The 9,055-nt window shown below is 45.8% G+C and overlaps 1 pseudogene; it reads right to left on the bottom strand.

Annotated features, from left to right (window-relative positions):
* The window catches only part of LOC135568616 (ATP-binding cassette sub-family C member 9-like), a 30,218-nt pseudogene that overhangs the window by 5,396 nt on the left and 15,767 nt on the right, over positions 1 to 9,055 (bottom strand).

Raw genomic sequence — 9,055 nt, 5'->3', positions numbered from 1 at the left:
AGAGATTCAAAATATATATTATTTCAAATATTAGTCTGAAAAATATATAAAATGTGATTTAAAAAAAAATAATAAATTATTCAACACATTCTTTCTGGTTCAACTATTCAGTTCCCTTCTATTTCAACACGGATGATGTCATAAAGAGTATAAGAATCTGTAGGTGAGGTGTGTCGTGGGTACCTGATAGGTGAGGTGTGTCGTGGGTATCTGATAGGTGAGGTGTGTCGTGGGTACCTGATAGGTGAGGTGTGTCGTGGTACCTGATAGGTGAGGTGTGTCGTGGTACCTGATAGGTGAGGTGTGTCGTGGGTACGTGATAGGTGAGGTGTGTCGTGGGTATCTGATAGGTGAGGTGTGTCGTGAGTACGTGATAGGTGAGGTGTGTCGTGAGTACGTGATAGGTGAGGTGTGTCGTGGGTACCTGATAGGTGAGGTGTGTTGTGAGTACGTGATAGGTGAGGTGTGTCGTGGGTATCTGATAGGTGAGGTGTGTCGTGGGTACCTGATAGGTGAGGTGTGTCGTGGGTACCTGATAGGTGAGGTGTGTCGTGGGTATCTGATAGGTGAGGTGTGTCGTGAGTACCTGATGGGTGAGGTGTGTTGTGGGTACCGGATAGGTGAGGTGTGTCGTAGGTACCTGATAGGTGAGGTGTGTTGTGGGTACCTGATGGGTGAGGTGTGTCGTGGGTACCTGATAGGTGAGGTGTGTCGTGAGTACCTGATAGGTGAGGTGTGCCGTAGATACCTGATGGGTGAGGTGTGTCGTGGGTACCTGATAGGTGAGGTGTGTCGTGGGTATCTGATAGGTGAGGTGTGTCGTGGGTATCTGATAGGTGAGGTGTGTCGTGGGTATCTGATAGGTGAGGTGTGTCGTGGGTATCTGATAGGTGAGGTGTGTCGTGGGTACCTGATAGGTGAGGTGTGTCGTGGGTATCTGATAGGTGAGGTGTGTCGTGGGTATCTGATAGGTGAGGTGTGTCGTGGGTATCTGATAGGTGAGGTGTGTCGTGGGTATCTGATAGGTGAGGTGTGTCGTGGGTATCTGATAGGTGAGGTGTGTCGTGGGTATCTGATAGGTGAGGTGTGTCGTGGGTACCTGACAGGTGAGGTGTGTCGTGGGTACCTGATAGGTGAGGTGTGTCGTGGGTACCTGACAGGTGAGGTGTGTCGTGGGTACCTGACAGGTGAGGTGTGTCGTGGGTACCTGATAGGTGAGGTGTGTCGTGGGTATCTGATAGGTGAGGTGTGTCGTGGGTATCTGATAGGTGAGGTGTGTCGTGGGTATCTGATAGGTGAGGTGTGTCGTGGGTATCTGATAGGTGAGGTGTGTCGTGGGTACCTGACAGGTGAGGTGTGTCGTGGGTATCTGATAGGTGAGGTGTGTCGTGGGTATCTGATAGGTGAGGTGTGTCGTGGGTATCTGATAGGTGAGGTGTGTCGTGGGTATCTGATAGGTGAGGTGTGTCGTGGGTATCTGATAGGTGAGGTGTGTCGTGGGTATCTGATAGGTGAGGTGTGTCGTGGGTATCTGATAGGTGAGGTGTGTCGTGGGTATCTGATAGGTGAGGTGTGTCGTGGGTACCTGATAGGTGCGTGGATGATCTTGTTGAGCAGGTTGTGGTGCAGGTTGGTAGCAGCAGACAGACCCAGGAACTCCACAGTCAGAGAGGTGATCAGACACAGGGCTATCCCCGCTCCACACAGGATGATAAACACTGGCACATAGTAGGAGTCAGGCAGACCAGCCTAGTAACCACACAATACACCACAAAGACACATAGTAGGAGTCAGGCAGACCAGCCTAGTAATCACATAACACACCACAAAGACACATAGTAGGAGTCAAGCAGACCAGCCTAGTAACCACACAATACACCACAAAGACACATAGTAGGAGTCAAGCAGACCAGCCTAGTAACCACATAATACACCACAAAGACACATAGTAGGAGTCAGGCAGACCAGCCTAGTAATCACATAATACACCACAAAGACACATAGTAGGAGTCAGGCTGACCAGCCTAGTAATCACATAACACACCACAAAGACACATAGTAGGAGTCAGGCAGACCAGCCTAGTGACCACATAATACACCACAAAGACACATAGTAGGAGTCAGGCTGACCAGCCTAGTAATCACATTATACACCACAAAGACACATTCGGTCAGATATCAGGATTTCAACAGGCCTTACTCACTTCCACTAACACTGAGTACTGGTTGTGAAAGGTGTTCATATCTCACCGCTGAGTTTGTCCGATTGGAGAAGACAGCTGCTGCAGAGTCATTGACAAAGTCTCTTGTAACATTTCCAAAGTCTGGGGCATATCCATGAGCATCGTCATTAGCAGTCCCATTGACTGGGCCATCGCCATTAGCAGTCCCATTGACTGGGACATTGCCTTTAGAAGTCCATTCGGCCAGCCAGTAGTCGATGGCGACCATGACGGAGTGTTTCAGCAGCTTGGAGAAGACCATGAGGAAGACCATGAGGAAGCCACCAGAGGACAGGTACTGCCAGCACACCCTCCACGGGATCTTAGAGCGCCGACTGGTGGTCGTCGACATGTTGTCGTCCTCTTCCTCCTCCTCTTCCTCCTCTGTCAGGGACGAGAGAAGGAGTGATTATTGCCATATGTCGTAACAGAACTTAACTTGTATGAGATACAGTGTTTGACAATGCATTTCACCTTCTTCGTCATCGTCGACCTGGTTCTTGGCCTCTCTGGAGTAGAAAGCTCTTCTCAGGGTCTTCCTCTCCAGAGCAGTCTGACAGTTATCAATCTCAGTGTCCTGCAGTACAGATACAACTGTTGTTAGGTTGGTTGGCAGGTAAATTAGCTACACTACACATTACAGAGCAGAGGAGGCTGGTGGGAGGAGTTATCGGAGGACAGGCTCATTGTAATGGCTGGAATAAATGCAATGGTCAAACACGTTGTTTCCATGTGTTGGCTCCGTTCCATTAATTCCATACCAGCCTTTACAATGAGCTCCTACACGTCCTCCTATAACTCCACCCACCAGCCTCCTCTGTTACAGACCGTCTGTCAGTAGGAGAGTAAAGAAGTGAATATGACCTTCTCTAGTTCCTGGTCCTGTCTGTTCATCAGGGTCTTCCAGTGTTCATACAGCTCTACATCATGAGTCTGAATGTCCTTCAGAGTGCCTTCCCTCAGCACTGAGCCATCCTTCATGGCTATGATCTGGGACACAGAGAGAACCGTGTAAAATCAGGACCCTTATAAACAAACCGTCTCAGGGTAGGAATGCTGATCTAGGATCAGGTCCCCCGCCCGTCCGTGTCATACTCTTTATTATGATCGAAAAGGAAAAACTGATCCTGTATCAGCAGCATTCCTACTCTAAGATGCTTTATGAATACAGACCCAGTGCAAACGGTAGAGAGGAATCCACAGCAGACTGTTGAGATGCTCACCCAGTCAGCGTGGATGAGGTACTGCAGTTTGTGTGTGACCAGGACCACGGTGCGTTTATCATCCTGTAGGAACTTCAGGATGCCCTCCTGCATCAGGTGGTCACTCAGGTGGATGTCCAGCGCTGAGAACGGGTCATCCTGAGGGTTAAGGTCAGAGATCAGGGGTCAGAGACAACATGGACGATCCAATCAGATCAGAGCGTATCGGAGTGAAAGACTGTGGATTCAATTATGTTTTTTTTTTAACAGGAGATCATCCTTTATTCATATTAAGTCACAGCACGTTTAATTCACAGGTCTCAGATGACCTCAGGACATACAGTCAATCAAACCTAGTTCCCAGAGGACCCCGGAACCTGAATAAACACCAATGTATTACCCTAGGATGACTTAGTCTTTATACTGTACAGCACTGAGACACGTAAACAGTCCTGAGGGCAGAAGGTCTGAGATCATCAGACACAGCATGATAGACACCTCATTAGGAGACAAGACGTCATAAAGACGTACTTAGCTAATAGATGTGGCTTCTAGCTGGGTGTTCACTCTGCAGTCCCACTGTGTATTAATACAGCACTTTAGAGTGCGATTTCCTTATTTGTCAGTGTGAGCTGAGCTACGTATGGAGGAACGTGCCCGGTCCTATCCCACGACAGCCAGAGAGGCTGTATCAGGGGCGGAGGTTACACATCTAATTAACAGTTGCCACAAGGAATGATGTGGGAACACAAACAGATGAGGACATCACACAGGAGTAGGAAGAAATGGGATGTAGATGTACATAGAGTTGTCTGTAGCAGCGAGAGACGGGAAAGTGTGTGTGTGTACGTGTGTGTGTGTACGTGTGTACGTGCGTGTGTGTGTACGTGTGTGTGTGCGTGCGTGTGATTGTGTGTACGTGTGTGTGTGTGTGTACGTGTGTGTGTGATTGTGTGTACGTGTGTGTGTGTGATTGTGTGTACGTGTGTGATTGTGTGTACGTGTGTGTGTGTGTACGTGTGTAAGTGTGTATATGGCTAGTCAGGCCAGATGGCAGAGCAGAGGGATAGTCAGGCCAGATGGCAGAGCAGAGGGATGCCGGTAAACGACATGACAACTCTTGTCAGCAGTATGGTATGGTTACAAGAGAGGCCTGCGGACAGAGATCCATCCCACCTGCTGCTCCTCCCGTTCCCATACAGAGGGAGGCTGGCTGGCCCTCCCTGGATCTCCCTGGCTGCCTCTGAAATCACACCCTATTCCCGATATAGTTCATCCTTACTCACACACTGTCCCAAAAGCAGTGTACTGTTTAGGGAATAGAAAAGGGTGTCCCTGTCTTTGGCTCTATTTGGCTCTCCCTGGAACACCTAGAGAACACCCTAGAACACCTAGAGAACACCCTAGAACACATAGAGAACAGCCTAAAACACATAGAGAACACCCTAAAACACATAGAGAACACCCTAGAACACCTATATAACACCCCAAAACACATAGAAAACATCCTAGAACACATAGAGAACACCCTAGAACACCTAGATAACACACAATAACACATAGAGAACACCCTAGAATACCTAGAGAACACCCTAAAACACCTAGAGAAAACACCCTAAAACACCATAGAAAACCCAGAGAACACCCGAGAACACAGAAAACAATGTGGAATACCTGGAGAACACCCTAGTACACCCTAGAACACCTAGAGAACACCCTAGTACACCCTAGAACACCTAGAGAACACCCTAGAACACAACAAGAACACCCTAGAACACAACGAGAACACTCTAGAACACCCTAGAACAACTAGAGAACACCCTAGAACACATAGAGAACACCCTAGAACACAAAGAGAACACTCTAGAACACCCTGGCTCTGTCTGACTATTCTGAGAAGGCATCCTTGAGGGAGAGCTTCCAGCCTCTTCCAGTGAACTCAACAGGAAATGGATCTTCTATTGAAGTCAATAGATAAAGCACTTTATCATTCATTGACTCACCAGGAAGACGATGTTGGTGTTCTGGTAGAGAGCCCGAGCCACACATATCCTCTGTCTCTGGCCTCCACTCAGGTTGATCCCCTGGGAGAAAAACACACTGTTAAGAAGAGTAGCCAGGTACACAAGGAATCGGACACAAATCACTGTTCACTACTAGTTCTTGGTATAATATGTCATTGTGTCTGAGGTAAGAGATGGGGCTTGTGCTTAAAAAGATGAGAATAGACAGTGATAAAAAACCACAATAATACTGAGGTGATTATAATAATGTAATAATTTAGCCAGTGTTTCAGTACCCTCTCTCCGATCTCCGTCTGGTCTCCGAAGGGCAGGAGGTCTACATCAGGCTGCAGGGAGCAGGCGTCAATCACAGTCTTGTATCTGAGACACACAGCAGGGCATCAGACTGACAACACCCTCTATTAAGACACAGTTAGAAACATGGCTGCCTTGGAAACTAAGGGATTCAACAGCACAGGAAAACAGTCGTCATTAGAGAAGAGATATAAGCCAGCATCAGCCTCAAGAAGCATCAAGAGTGATAGCAATCTGATGGACCATCTAATTAGTGTCATTAAAAGTACATCTCAGCTGATGCATGACCAAGTGAATTAACCAAACACAAACATTGGTCTAGTCTTAATTACATTGATGAATGGTGTTGAGGAGCAGCAGATAATACAGTAGAGAAGAGTACAGTAGAGTAGAGTACAGTAGAGTACAGTAGAGTACAGTCGAGTAGAGTACAGAAGAGTACAGTAGAGTACAGTACAGTAGAGTACAGTAGAGTAGAATACAGTAGAGTACAGTAGAGAAGAGTACAGTAGAGTACAGTCGAGTAGAATACAGTAGAGTACAGTACAGTAGAGTACAGTCGAGTAGAGTACAGAAGAGTACAGTAGAGTACAGTACAGTAGAGTACAGTCGAGTAGAGTACAGTAGAGTACAGTACAGTAGAGTAAAGTACAGTAGAGTACAGTACAGTAGAGTAGAGTACAGTAGAGTAGGGTAGAGTAGAGTACAGTAGAGTAGAGTACAGCAGAGTACAGTAGAGTACAGTAGAGTAGAGTAGGGTAGAGTAGAGTACAGTACAGTAGAGTAGGTTAGAGTACAGTACAGTAGAGTAGAGTAGGTTAGAGTAGAGGAGAGTAGGTTAGAGTAGAGTAGAGTAGGTTAGAGTACAGTAGAGTACAGTAGGGTAGAGTACAGTAGAGTACAGTAGAGTAGAGTACAGTCGAGTAGAGTACAGTAGAGTACAGTACAGTAGAGTACAGTCGAGTAGAGTACAGTAGAGTACAGTACAGTAGAGTAGAGTACAGTACAGTAGAGTACAGTAGAGTAGGGTAGAGTAGAGTACAGTAGAGTAGAGTAGAGTAGGGTAGAGTAGAGTACAGTACAGTAGAGTAGGTTAGAGTACAGTACAGTAGAGTAGAGTAGGTTAGAGTAGAGTAGGTTAGAGTAGGGTACAGTAGAGTAGGGTACAGTAAAGTAGGGTAGAGTAGAGTACAGTAGGATAGAGTAGAGTACAGTAGAGTACAGTAGAGTAGAGTAGGGTACAGTAAAGTAGGAGTAGAGTAGAGTACAGTACAGTAGAGTAGGTTAGAGTATAGTAGGTTAGAGTAAAGTAGAGGAGAGTACAGCAGAGTAGGTTAGAGTACAGTACAGTACAGTAGGTAAGAGTACAGTACAGTACAGTAAAGTAGGTTAGAGTAGAGTAGAGTAGAGGAGAGTACAGTAGAGTAGTTAGAGTACAGTACAGTAGGTTAGAGTAGAGTCGAGTAGAGTACAGTACAGTAGGTTAGAGTAGAGTACAGTACAGTACAGTAGGTTAGAGTAGAGTAGGTTAGAGTAGAGTAGAGAAGTGTAGAGTAGAGGAGAGTACAGTACAGTAGGTTAGAGTACAGTACAGTACAGTACAGTAGCTTAGAGTACAGTACAGTACAGTACAGTAGGTTAGAGTAGAGTAGAGTACAGTACAGTAGAGTAGGTTAGAGTACAGTACAGTACAGTAGAGTGGAGTACAGTACAGTAGAGTAGAGTACAGCAGAGTAGAGTTAGAGTAGAGTAGAGTAGGTTAGAGTAGAGTACAGTAGAGTAGGGTACAGTAAAGTAGGGTAGAGTAGAGTAGAGTACAGTAGGGTAGAGTAGAGTACAGTAGAGTACAGTACAGTAGAGTAGGGTAGAGTACAGTACAGTAGAGTAGATTAGAGTACAGTACAGTACAGTAGAGTAGGTTAGAGTAGAGTAGAGGAGAGTACAGCACAGTAGGTTAGAGTAGAGTACAGTAGAGTAGGGTACAGTAAAGTAGGGTAGAGTAGAGTACAGTAGAGTACAGTACAGTAGAGTTGGTTAGAGTACAGTACAGTACAGTACAGTACAGTAGATTAGAGTAGGTTAGAGTAGAGTAGAGGAGACTACAGCAGAGTAGGTTAGAGTAGAGTACAGTAGAGTACAGTACAGTACAGTAAAGTAGGGTAAAGTAGAGTAGGAGAGGAGAGTACAGTACAGTAGGTTAGAGAGCAGTACAGTACAGTACAGTAGAGTAGGTTAGAGTAGAGTAGAGTAGAGGAGAGTACAGTAGAGTAGGTTAGAGTAGAGTACAGTACAGTACAATAGAGTAGGTTAGAGTAGAGTAGAGTAGAGAGTACAGTAGAGTAGTTAGAGTACAGTACAGTAAGTTAGAGTAGAGTACAGTACAGTAGGTTAGAGTAGAGTCGAGTAGAGTACAGTACAGTAGGTTAGAGTAGAGTACAGTACAGTACAGTAGGTTAGAGTAGAGTCGAGTAGAGTACAGTACAGTAGGTTAGAGTAGAGTACAGTACAGTACAGTAGGTTAGAGTAGAGTAGGTTAGAGTAGAGTAGAGGAGAGTACAGTAGAGTAGGTTAGAGTACAGTACAGTACAGTACAGTATGTTAGAGTAGAGTAGAGTAGAGAAGTGTAGAGTAGAGGCAAGTACAGTACAGTAGATTAGGGTAGAGTAGAGTACAGTATAGTAAAGTAGAGTAGAGGAGAGGAGATGAGAGTAGAGTAGAGTAGCTTAGAGTACAGTACAGTACAGTACAGTAGGTTAGAGTAGAGTTAAAGTAGAGTAGAGTAGAGTACAGTAAAGTAGAATAGAGTGGAGTAGAGGACAGTACAGTAAAGTAGAGTAGAGTAGAGTGGAGTAAAGTAGAGTAGGGTAGAGTATGGTAGAGTAGAGAGTGGTGTTTTACCTCTGTTTGTTGAAGGGACTGCCAAACGTGATGTTATCCTCCACGGTGGCATTCAGCAGCCAAGACTTCTGGGTAGCGTAGCCCACAGAGTACCTGTTCTTACTGAGGCATTATGGGAAATGGAGGCAGAAGAGAGAGAGCTCAAACTACAAACATGGAGGTAGGGGAGGGGGTAATCTTTGAGACGTCAACATTGAGGCACATCAAGCGGTGAGTGGGGGAAGTGGGTTTAGGTTTCTAACACAGGTTAATGATGAGCTGGAAGAGTTGAACCAAAATAACAACAATGTGCTGGGAGTCCAGTTTGTTGATCTTGTTGGATGTGCAGCAGAACTACCCAAAGAACTACCCAAAGGATATGCTTGAGGATAAGAGCATTATGTATCTGAAGGCACAGTGCTTTTGTGTACCATTG

The sequence above is a fragment of the Oncorhynchus nerka genome, unplaced genomic scaffold (genome assembly GCF_034236695.1).
Source record: "Oncorhynchus nerka isolate Pitt River unplaced genomic scaffold, Oner_Uvic_2.0 unplaced_scaffold_1450, whole genome shotgun sequence".
NCBI classification, from domain to species: domain Eukaryota; kingdom Metazoa; phylum Chordata; class Actinopteri; order Salmoniformes; family Salmonidae; genus Oncorhynchus; species Oncorhynchus nerka.
This window is presented reverse-complemented; position numbering and strand designations above follow the sequence as displayed.